The following is a 12636-nucleotide window of genomic DNA, read 5'->3' as shown; positions in this document are numbered from 1 at the left end:
GGAAAGGAATTAGAAAATGTGAATTGAATATCATCGGTTTGGCTGAAACAAGAAGAAGAAATGAATCACTTATAAGTTTATCAAGTGGAAATCTGCTGTACACTAATGGAAACAGTGAAAGGAGTGAAGGTGGAGTTGGGTTTCTGGTCCATAAAGATTTAAAAAACAACATTTTGGAATTCAAAAGTACATCACCAAGGGTTTCAAGACTAATACTCAAGATTTCTAAGAGGTACAAGCTAAAGATTATAATGATTTATGCACCAACATCGAGCCATGATGAAGAGGTTGAAGAAATGTACACCGAAATTGAGAGTCTTCTAGACGAGCAGAAAACCCACTACACTATTATTATGGGGGACTTCAATGCTAAGGGTGGAAAAAGGCAAAACAGCGCAGAAAGAGGAACTATAGGAAATTTTAGAATTGGTGAAAGAAATAAAAGAGGTGAAAGACTTGTGGAATTTGCAGAATCTCAAGGACTGTCAGTAATGAACACTTTTTTCAAGAAAAGGGTGAACAGAAAGTGGACATGGAAGAGTCCAAATGGATTAGCAACTAATGAAATCAAGTTCATCCTCACTAACAGAAGATATATTGTGAATGAAGTTACCGTCCTGAATAAGGTAAATGTTGGAAGTGATCACAGAATGGTAAGATGTACACTTGATATAGATGTAGGAAAGGAAAAAACTGACTCGAGTAAATAATACAAAGGTCTTTGAGATAGCAGAGGAGGGGAAAAAGCAGTATGTACTGGAACTTAAGGACAAGTTTGAGCTTCTGCAGACTGCTCAGGACCAAGATATCAACGAGGAATATTACAACTTTCTGAAAGTGATAAAGCCCAAGAAACCTATAGAGAAAAAGAAATCCAAAGAAGAAAAAATTAGTCAAGAAACACTTGTCATGATGAACCGAAGATGACAAATGAACAGCAAGAAAAACACTGACAGGGAGAAAATTGGGTATACTGAGTTATGCAAAGCCATTAGAAAGAGACTCAGAGAGGACATAAGAAGATTTAACACAAGAAAAGTAGAAACAAACATTAAGGGAAAACAGAGGATTTAAATCAGCAGCCATGAGCAGTAATACAGAAAGACAAATGATACTGAAACTGAAAAATAGCGATGGTGTACTTATAAACAGCAGAGAAGGCATAATTCAAATAACAGAAGACTACTATAGAGAATTATACAAGGAGCGAGGTAATGATACCAGCAGTGGGGAAGATGGATTGCAAAGTAGCAACACATACAACATACACGATATTCTTCCTGATGAGGTAGAACATGCATTGAAGAAAATGAAGAATCAGAAAGAATCGGGGGAAGATGAAGTTACTGTAGAGTTGTTAAAATTGGGAGGAAGAGACATAACACAAAAACTGGCAAGGCTCTTCACAAAGTGCATTAGAAAAGGTGTGATGCCTAAGCAGTGGAATAATGCAATCATAGTTTTGCTGCATAAGAAAGGAGATAAATCAGAAATTGGAAATTATAGACCAATTAGCTTGTTATCCCACATCTACAAGTTATTCACAAGGGTCATTACTAACAGATTAGAAAGAATACTTGATGAGAATCAACCGAAAGAGCAAGCTGACTTTAGGACAGGATTCTCAACTATGGATCACCTTCACGTAATATCACAGCTAATGGAGAAAGCAAATGAATATAAAACACCATTATGCCTGGCATTTGTGGATTATGAAAAGGCATTTGATTCCATACAGCATAAGGCAATGTTTCGGGCACTGGGAAGACAAGGCATAGATACCCCATATATTATGATTTTGAAGAAAATATATGAGAGTGCTACCTCCTTTATTAGACTAGACAAAGATGGTAGGAAATTTAAAATCGAGAAAGGAGTTCGACAAAGAGACACAATATCTCCGAAGCTGTTTACTGCTGCCCTTGAGGAAGCTTTCAGAAGATTAGACTGGTCGCAGAAAGGAGTCAATGTGAATGGAGAGTACCTAAACCATTTACGATTTGCAGATGACATTGTGATCATAAGCCACGATCCCAAAGAATTAGAGGAAAATCTTAATCAGTTATGCACAGTTAGTAAGGATTTTGGACTAAAGATGAATATGGCTAAAACAAAAGTAATGATGAACAAGTATGCCCCAGAAAGGGAAATAATGATTGAAGGAGCAGTAATTGAAAAGGTGGAGTCATATACTTATCTGGGACAAGTTATTAGTTGTAATGATGATAAATGGCTGGAAGTCAAGAGAAGATTAAATTTTGGATGGATAGCATTCAGAAAATATAGTCACATACTGAAGAGCAATATCCCATTTTGTCTGAAACGTAAAATAATGAACCAATGTATACTCCCCACCATGACTTATGGAAGTGAAACTTGGGCACTCACCAAAAGAATGGAAGAGAAGCTGAGAACTACACAGCGAAGAATGGAACAAATTATATTAGGAATCAGACTGTTAGATAAGAAGAGAAACACATGGATTAGGCAGCAAACTCAAGTAAAGGACATTCTTATCAAAACTAAAGAACTAAAATGGTCTTGGGCAGGACACACAGCTTGAAGACATGATGACAGATGGACTAAGAAAATAACAGAATGGTACCCAAGAGGAGCTAGAAGAAAACCTGGAAGACAAAGGCGGAGATGGATTGATGAAATTCATGAGTTTTTGGGTAGTAAATGGATAGCCAGTGTTCAAAATAGAAGGAACTGGAAAGTTGCTGGAGAGGCCTTCATCCTGCAGTGGATTGAAAATGGCTGATGATGATGATGCTGATCTTTGTGGACTAACATTATTAATAGAGTCCCCCCTGCATTTGATGTTGTGCCCATTGTTGTTTTCCATATTTATTAATGATGTTGATGAAGGCATATCAGGCTTAAGGTACAAGTTTGTTGATGATACAGAGGTCAGCAGGGTGGTTAATGACAGTATGCTAGCTACTGGGTCTAGAAAAATCAGGCAGATGGACTGAGAAATGGCAACTGACGTTTAACATTGACAAATGCAAAGTACTGCTTATGGGTAGCAGAAACCTCAGAGTAACATACCTACTGCATAGTACTACACTCATGATAGCGGAAAATGAAAAAGAACCCGAGAGTAATTGTGCAGTGAAATATGAAGTTCTATGAGGACAACGCAGCTCATGGTGTTTTGTCAATGATATACATCAAGGTTTTGCAAACTTTTCCAATGTCTGCAGATTTTTTTTTTTGCAACCCACCTACAGCTATAAATTAATGTATTTTCAATAATTATACTCCTAGTTTCAGGAAGTAATGACACTACCATTAGGACATTTACCATACCAGTAATAATGCAATTAGGTATTCATTAACACCAGTAAAAATAAACATATTTTTGAGTAAATAAATATTTATTTAATGAGTACTTTTAGTATAACTGGGTATTTCGTAGTTCCAGTCATCTGGTAAGTTAAAATCCCCTATTAGAAGACAATCTGATTTACTGGCCCACTCTATTTCACTGTATAGTTGTTTATTTAATGAGTATTTTTAGTATAACTGGGTATTTGGTATTTTATTACATTTTCATTTCTTCAGGAAATTTTCCTATAGTTTTACGTAGGTATATTTCAAATAAGTTGTTTGCAGACCAGTACCGGGCCGCAGACCACACTTTGGGAAACCCTGATATACAGGAATTTTGCTAGCAGGGATAATGAAGTGGTTATTCCACTGTATAAGGCAATGGTTAGGTCACTTGAGTACTGCATACAGGTTTGGAGGCTTCATTTTAGGAAGGATGCAGAGCTGCTGGAATGGGTAAAGAGAAAGGCAATGAGATTGATAAGGGAAACAAAAGGGTGCTCTTACCAAGAAAGGCTTCTTGGTAAGAGCACCCTTTTTGCCTAGTTCTACAAATTGCAGTATCTCGAGACCAGGCACCTGTGAGGTGATCTGATTGAGGTATTTAAAGCTTTGAATGGGTTGAGAAAGCTCAATGCTGATGGGAGTTTTTCTCTTGCTCAGACTACACACATAAGGAGACAAATTCAAAACTGAGGAAGGATAATTGCTAAAGAGATGTGCGGAAGTTTGCCTTTAAGCCAGCAGGTGATTCACTGCGGGAAGAAACTTCCGCCTATTGTTGTTGTGGAAGTGGATTGTTCAAATAAATTCAAAGAACTATGAAAACTATTGAAGGGAATTGATAGGTGAAAGAGGAAGTTTTTTTTTTATAAGCTTACTTTCTTGCATCATTTGCCACCACTAATACTAATATTTTTTTTCAATCTCTGAGATTAAATGTACTGAAGTACATATTAATTTATAATATATGTTTTTTATAATGTATGTGTACTCACTCAAAGTATACAAATTTACTAAAACTTGCCAAAAAAATCATTACAGAAGTTTGGGAAAACTAAAAACACAAATTTTAATATGGTATAAGCACTGAATACAGCAAATAGCATACAATTTTTTGGCCAGTTTCAATAAAATATTTTATCCTTCCTCAAAAGCCACTCCAATTCATCCTCCAGGTGTTCCTATGATAGCTCCACTGTTCTCTTCAAAGCCAGTTATCACAAGTTGTGCTTCATTGGCAAGAAACATTATCATGCTGAAAAATCTAAGGTCCTTGACTCTAAAGTTGCATCAGAACTGTCCAGAATATCAAAACAGGCAATCTATACATTGTATGTTTTGCAAAAATTAGTGGTCCAATGGCACACCACAAAAAGCATCTTCACATGATTACAACTCTACCAATGTACAGAAATTTCCCAATTTAGGTGGTATGTGTTCCTAAAATTTTCCAAGTTAAAAATCTGTAAATTAACAGCTAATTTCCTATAAGAAATAATGGGAAAACAGGAAGGAGGGGGGGGGAAGGATACATGCAAGGACTAAGCCATCTCAGGACTGAACTCTCACACTTATGCATTTTTATTCGTATAAAATATGTTTCAATCTACCAAAAAATGTTTTCCCACAGTAAGTGTTTCTATATATGAAGCTTGCCTAGAAGGCAAAGTCCCAAACTCTCAAAAAAAAAAAAAAAAAAATACACAAATATCAGGAAACAAAATTTTATTCAAAAATTATTTAAGTTACATGTTTCACAATTTTTTATATAATCTCCAAGGGCATTTAAGCACTTCTGTTTATACTCTAGCATTACCAGTCAGAGGAGTTTACAATGAACCATTTTGATAGTGAATACAACTGATAAGCATATTTAGAAATTATATGGGCTTAAACCATGGTCCACTCAAATACATGTGCTGTTGTACTCTTGTGAAAGCCTCAAGCATCATATCTAGAAACCAATTTTTATAACCCTTGTCACAATATACTACTTGATCCTGTGACTTCAATTTACACTTCATCATAGTTTTTCCAGACATGTGCTTCTTTAAATGCAAAAAGACGTAACAAATAGGCACTAAGTTTGGAGCAAGTAGTCAAATATTTTCAAGCAAAATTGTATTAGTAGTTTTTACATGTCAGTAGTTTTTTTTTTTTGGTAGTTGTTGGCGCATCGGCTTCTGTGGCCATAATGCACCTCCCAAGGTTTTTGCAGTACTTTGATCCAAGCCCGAGGCGGGATTCGAACCCGCAACCTTTGAGTTGCCAGGCAGGCACTTTACCCACCCGGCTCGCCAGGTCGGCACATGTCAGTAGTAGAGTGAGATATTGTATAATTGCACAATAAACTAACACCTTCAGAGATTGTACCAAATACCAAGTTCTGAATGGCTTCCCACATGTCTGCATTTATTTATTTCTGCAATATAAATTAGGCCAATAAAACACTTTTTCTCCTAGAAAACTATAGCCATTATTTTTCTTCTCATAATTGTTTGAATTTCTTTGAAGTGAGTCGTATGCTTCCAATGTAGTGACCGGTGTTTACTCTTTAGGGTGTGACGACTAAACTCAGATTTCATTGCTGGACAGTGTTCTGTATAACAAAGAATTACCCTCCTCTGTAGAAATGCTGAAGAAATGTTAATGTGCTTGCCACTCATTTCATTTTGTGAGAATAGGTTAAAATTTCTGGTATCACATGGTGCACAGTTTGTGGGAGTTCAGATGCTGTTTCACAATTTTATGAAACAATGATCTTGAGATATCAAGGAAACTGTTAGGAAGGTTGAAAGTTGTTTTCCTCCTGTGCTTCTGAATTCCTTTGTCTGTTCTCTAAATCACACTGTTAGCAATAAAGGATGGTCTTTTGCTTCTTTTTTTTTTCATAATGGACACAAGTCCTCCTTATGTCAAATGCATGGTACCACTTTGCTATGTTACAGTGATTCATAACATTTTCTCTTTAAGTATCTACTACTAACTGCTAATAAACAACAAGCCAAATATTCCCAATACTTAAAATCTGATAATATAACAAATCTCACACCTGGCAGGATTTTCAACAGGCATATTCATTTTTAACTGGTATCAAGCTACATAACACATTTATGACTGTTTTAAGATTGATGCGTTGTACTGATATTTTCGTAAAAAAAAAAAACCATGCAAGTGAAGCTGGAAACCATGAAATTAGCTATACTGAATTTTCAAATTATTTATTAGACACCCTTTTGAGCCTAAAGGCAAGTAAGGCCCCCAAATGCATGAATTGAGAGCATATACCCAGTCATTTTTAAGGGTGCAGCAAGAGAGTACACTGAACCATTGAGGCTAATTGTGAAGACATCACTGTACTCTGAAGAGATTCCCTTGGATTGGAGAAGTTCCAATGTATCGCATACACAAAGGCTGTTCTGTGAATTAGATAACTAGCAAACAGCCAGTCTAACTTGAGTGATAGGCAAACTCATGAAGGCAATGATCAAGAGTGCAATACACAATGATTTGGATAGAAATGGAATTGTGAAGTAAACAGCATATTTTGTAGAGGGAAAATCAATTTTAAACAACATGTCTAACTATTTTGACAGAGTCACTTGCAAGTTGGATAAAGGAAATAATTTTGCCATTCTTTACTTTGATTTCAGCAAAGTACTTACTGTATAGGCTGGGACATGTTGGAATCACATGGAAAACCTTTAGATAAATATCAAGAGACAGAGGGTTGTGATAAATGGTTATTCTTCAATTAGGCTAATGTAAGTGGGATTCCCAAAGGACCAACCACTCTTGTTTTTGATTTTCTTCAATGACAATGATGAAGGGATACAGGGCATGATGTCAAAATTTGTGGATGGTGTCAACATCAATAGAGTATCTAAATGATCAGTATCAAGCAGGATGACTTAGACAGACTTCTGAAATGATCAGAAAAGTAAGAGCTGTTTTAATGCAGAAATGCAAGGCCTCACACTTGGAAAAAAAGCAACCCCAAAATAGCTTATAAACTTGGTGCACCTAAATTATAAACAGTAGAGGAAGAAAGGGATTTGTGAATTATTACAATACAACTAGACATGAAGTTCTCTGAGCAGTAAAAACAAGCAAGTGTATGCCACTACCCAGACCATGGTTTTGACCTTGATTAGGTTCTCCTTACATACAATAAGTTTTTATATCTTTCACAGCTTGAGGCTTCTGTTCTAGACTTAACCATAACCCCAGGGGCTCACATCTGGTGGGTATAAGCTTGGCACACCCAGGATCCTGAGCTGGATATCATCATTCTTCTCTCGGTGATTCCCTCCTACTTCTCTCTCTCTCTCTCAGGGTACTCAAATACTTTTTGGCTGTTGCAGCATAAACCTCAGGCTTCCTTGCACCATATGGCTAATAACAATAATAATAATAATGTGATATCGACTATAAAGTATTTAAGGACAAAGGCCTCATGCTACGAGGTAGAATGACTAATATGTAGGTTAGTGCAAATGCATCATTTTAACATAGCTATCTACCAAAGTAGTTAAATTAATTAATTAAATTGGCATCATTTTGGTTATATCTCATACTGTGACTGCCTTCACAACAAGTTGCCATGGTATTGTACTACCTCGAATAGATAACACTTCACCAGTGGAGAAGATTATTGTTATTTATTCTCAGCGGATACCATCACCCAGACGGCACTGTTTCAAAGCTTGCTGGCTTCTCTTCGGTGGGTGGACGGGTATTTAATTAATTAATTTAACTACTTTGGTAGATAGCTATGTTAAAATGATGCATTTGCCAGCCCACCCACCAAAGAGAAGCCAACAAGCTTTGAAACGGTGCCGTCTGGGTGGTAGTATCCGCTGAGAATAAATAACAATAACCTTCTCCACTGGTGAAGTGCTATTCATTCGATGTAGTACAATACCATGGCAACTCGTTGTGAAGGCAGTTACAATATGAGATATAACCAAAACGATGCCAATTTAATTAATTAATTTAACTTCTTTGGTAGATAGCTATGTTAAAATGATGCATTTGCACTAACCTACATAATAATAATGTCTAATTAATTTACTGTACCATCTCATGCATTATGAATATATCCCATCATCAAGCTGTTCAGGTTTTCACAGTGCTGCCGAACTAGCCACCAAGCAGATCCTAATCTGAACTGAAACCATTGCTGGGCAGTAGCATACACTTTAAATAAATAGCAGCATGCTTTTCTTTTATGTTATTATAAAAGTGCTTTTTATTAATAGTGTAATACCAAAAACTCATAACAAAGGGCATCTACAATATAAGATCAGAGCACTTTGCTCAAAGCCATGTATAGAAAGAGGCTATGCTCAGTATGCACAATACTTTTTTATGGAATTCATAGCTTGAAGCCATTTCTTAGTGAATTTTCCTATTTTCTTATTTCGTATTGGTTTTACATTTATGGTTTTATTTCATACTATTTCTGTTTTTTTTTTTTTTTTTCCCCCAAGCATTTCTTTTCAACTTCTTTCATTTTGTTAAACACAGAGAAAAATTAATTACAGTAGTTTAACATATTATATTTACTGTTACAATATAAAAAAATATAAAGATTATATACTGATATAAAGTTAAAATTACAAAATATACAATTTGCAATAAGAAATATTGAAATTAATGACAATACAATTTTATAAATAATCCAACTAATAAATAATTCTGCAAATTGAAAATGTCATAAAATATCAAAGGGTGAGTAGCACTGACCAACGTCTGCTATGCAGTTGCCTACCAAGTGTTTTGTTGCTAGCCAAGCAAGAATTAAATGTCCTAAATTAGCATTAGCAAAGGCACATGATGCAAGAAAGCAAGCTTATATAGCACCAGCCAAAAAAAAAAAAAAAAATCTTCTAATTTCACCCATCCACTTGCTCCAAATTTTTCTCTAGTTCTGCCTTGAATCTATTTAAGCTATTAACTTCTACAACAACAACAGATGGAAGTTTCTTCTAACAATCAACCACCTGCTGGCTAAAGGCAAACTTCTGCACATCTATCCTACAACTGCCTTTCCTCAATTTGAATTTATGCCCTCTCCGGCAATTATTCTGAGCAAGAGGAGGAGTCCCATCAGCATTGAGCATGCTCAAACCATTCAAGGCTCTTTATACACCTCAATCAGATCACCTCACAGTGCCTAGTCTCCAGACACTGTAATTTGCAATACTTAAGCCTTTCTTCATAAGAGCAACATTTTGTTCCATTCACTAATCTTGTTGCCCTTCTCTGTACTCGTTCCAACAGCTCTACATCCTTCTTAAAATGAGGCCTCCAGACCTGTATGCAGTACTCAAGGTTTGGCCTGACCATTGCCTTATACAAGGGGATAATCACCTCCTTATCCCTGCTAGAAAAATTTCTGTACATCATTGACACCATGAGCTACTCTTGCAGACCATGTGCACTGCTCAGAAAACTTCATATCTACCTGCATAACTACCCCCAGATCCTTTTCACTCTCTATCACTGTCAGTGTAGTACCACACAGTTGATACGTTACTCCGGGGTTACTGCTTCCCATATGCAGTATTTTACATTTGTCAATGTTAAACTTCGGTTGCCACCTCTCAGCCCATCTGCTCAACTTTTTCAGATCCTGTTGCAGCAGCGTACTGTCATTAGTTTAATTAACAATCCTGCCGACCTTTGTATCATCTGCAAACTTGGACATTAAGCCTGATATACCATCATCAATATCATTAATGAATACAGAAAACAACAATGGACCCAACACTGAACCCTGGGAGACTCCACTAATAACATTAGTCCACAAAGAGCAGTGTCCACTTATTACCACTCTCTGTCTTCTCCCACACAACCCTCCTTTTATCCATAGCAGCAATTTGCCTCCAATGCCACACTGCTCCAGTTTGTGCAGCAGTATCAAAAGCCTTTCTAAGATCCAAATATATGATATCAAAATTATTCTTTGCATCCAGTTCCTTTGTGACAACATCATAGTATCCAATCAAAATGGTCAGACATGATTTCCCCTTAACAAACCCATGCTGTCTCCGAACTATAACGGAAAAATGATATGCAGTAAAAGTTCCTAAATCCAGCATTCTTGATCATTAGCATTAGTAGAGGCATATGATGCAAGAAAGCAAGCTTATACAGCATCAGCCAAAAAAAAAAAAAAAAACCCTTTCCCATTTCATCCATCCACTCACACCAAAAGTTTTTTCACTTCTTTCCTGAAGTTATTTAAGCTGTCAACTTCCCCAACTATAAATGGAAGTTTGTTCCAGGAATCAACTACCAACTGGCTAAAGGCAAATTTCAGCACATCTCTTCAACAACTGTCTTTCCTCAGTTTCAGTTTATGCTCTTTCAGCTTTGTAATCTGAGAAAGTGAAGAATCCCATCGACATTGAGCCTGCTCAATCCATTCAAGGCCTTATACACCTCAATTTGTCATGTTCAGGATTTTTGAAAATTCCATGTTTTGAAATGCTGTCTGGAAATTATTAATGGAATTAATAAATTTGGCATCTGCAGCACTTGCTTTTTTTTTTGAGGTTCCTGTATATTGTTAAGTTGTGTTAAATGAAAAGGGCTCATAAACTGAGAAGTGACTGTTGTTTCCAGCTGGGATAACTAAGTCTGCAAGGAAGTGTTTTCCTTGCAGACTTAGTTATACACGTTTGTCACTCTGGCGAATGCAGTTCCATTTCTTCCATATGATAACAGCATGTCCAGGTTCTATAAGCATTGCGCCATTTGCAACTGTTCTCATTTACTGACAGCACACAAACTACGATCACATCATTGTGCACTGCATGTCATTAATGAAAACCACCCAAGTGTAATGCCCAGCAGAGGGTAATCATGCTAACATTCTCTCTTGGTCATCAATCTTTTGAGTGATTTTATTGAATCTGTAGTGGCAATACATATGACTGTTTTGAGATTTGAGGAAACTACCTTTTCACATTCAAACTCACTGTGCTCCATGTAACATGACATAGCTGAGAGGTCAGGAGCGAGAGTGCAGTAGCACACACTCTTTGAGTGGACCAGGGTTCAAGCCTGTGACTGCTAAATACAATTAAAGTTTGTATTGACTGATTTATTGTAAACTCCACTGACCTGGTGGTCGTGCCAGAGTATAAGCCTTCTCTTCCTTGGTGATTCCCTTTTATTTATTTCTCTCTCTCTGTCTCTCTTGGGGTAGTTCAGAATTTTTTTTTGGCTGGTGCAGCATAAGCCTTGGGCTTCCTTGCACCATATGGCTAATAATAATAATAATAATAAATAATAAACAAGAACATTTCATGTCAAAGTGAAAAAGATGCATTCTGCAGTTCATTTGATGTTTGTCTGCTACTATAACCCCCTCTGTACCATTAGCACTGTAGATATTTTACATATCATGCAATTATCCTAAAGGTCTCTCTAGTTTTGATAACAGTACATTTTGCCTGGGATAAGTAAATAATTTTATTGTACAGGAATGCACAATATTGAGCACAACAAAAATTGGGCATTCACATTAATGTGAATATATTATTATATTATTTTTTTCAAAACATCTTCACAAACTTGGAGTGTTCTTATTCTTTGATCCTCATTCAAAATTTTTAGAACCATCCTGGCACGCACTTTTCCAAAGCCTACATTTTCGGTTACAATTTGTTTAAATGTTTCTTTGTCCATAATGAGTTCTGTTGCAACCATTCTAATGTTTAAAAGATGATCGCTTGTAATATATTTCACAAAAATATTCGTGAATACTGGACAGACTGGTTGTTCACCGTCTTCCACATTGTCTCTTACTTCTAAAAAAAATATTTTATGCCATTCAAGCACATGAGCTTTTAACATAATATCTTCACCATAAACGTGACATTATAATCCATACAGAAAAAATTTTTTTTTTTTGGCTGGTGCAACGTAAGCCTCAGGCTTCCTTGCACCATATGGCTAATAATAATAATAATAATTCGTCTAATCCTTTCCCCAAAAATAGAAAGAAAACCAGTCGCAGCATGGCACTGTAATCGCATAAAAGAAGCTGTAAAATACACAGAATTCTTTAAAATAGTTTAATTTTTTTGGATTGTAAAATAATTTTACAATCCAAAAATATTAAGAAAGCAATCTGTATTTGTAGCAATGACTGCATTTAACTTCACAAACCCACACAAAAAGGACACTTTCTCTCTTTTCATTCTGTCACTTATGTGGTAAACTGTAACTTAACACAAAGTACTCTTGCAAATTACAACTACATGACTCATCATGCAATGCTTG

The sequence above is a fragment of the Mastigoproctus giganteus genome, chromosome 9, assembly GCF_048544385.1.
Source record: "Mastigoproctus giganteus isolate SK-2022 chromosome 9, ASM4854438v1, whole genome shotgun sequence".
In the NCBI taxonomy this organism is placed as follows: Eukaryota; Metazoa; Arthropoda; class Arachnida; order Uropygi; family Thelyphonidae; genus Mastigoproctus; species Mastigoproctus giganteus.
This window is presented reverse-complemented; position numbering follows the sequence as displayed.